We start from the raw sequence: 437 nt of genomic DNA, 5'->3' as shown, positions 1-437 counted from the left end.
GGTTCTATCTTTAAGCAAGGCAAATTATGTTCTGTTAATGGAAAAAAGCGCCCATTCTTTCATAACGAGATTTGGCCTGTAATGAATGGTGTTTGTGTAACCCTGATACAGTCATCTTTAATATAAATAGGCCTACAGTATCATATGCCTTCAATAGAAACTCATAATGCATAGTGCAACTATTAGACATAAAACATATTAGAAGTTCAGAGTTACAAACGTGTAATGGATGATTGATCTGTTATTTCAAATAACAAAATATATATTGCAATGCCCTATGCCTATTCATTCTTCACTTTCATACTCTCAATTAGACAGATCAAATCATGCTAAATTGAATAGGGCTAAATCTCAATTTGATTCGCAGAGGATGATAATAAGAGAGTGGGACATTACATCATCCTCAGCCTCTGTTACGACCGTCTTTTCCACTAGAC

Source organism: Coregonus clupeaformis, chromosome 9 (assembly GCF_020615455.1).
Source record: "Coregonus clupeaformis isolate EN_2021a chromosome 9, ASM2061545v1, whole genome shotgun sequence".
In the NCBI taxonomy this organism is placed as follows: domain Eukaryota; kingdom Metazoa; phylum Chordata; class Actinopteri; order Salmoniformes; family Salmonidae; genus Coregonus; species Coregonus clupeaformis.
The sequence above is the reverse complement of the archived record's forward strand: the minus strand, read 5'-3'. Positions refer to the sequence as shown.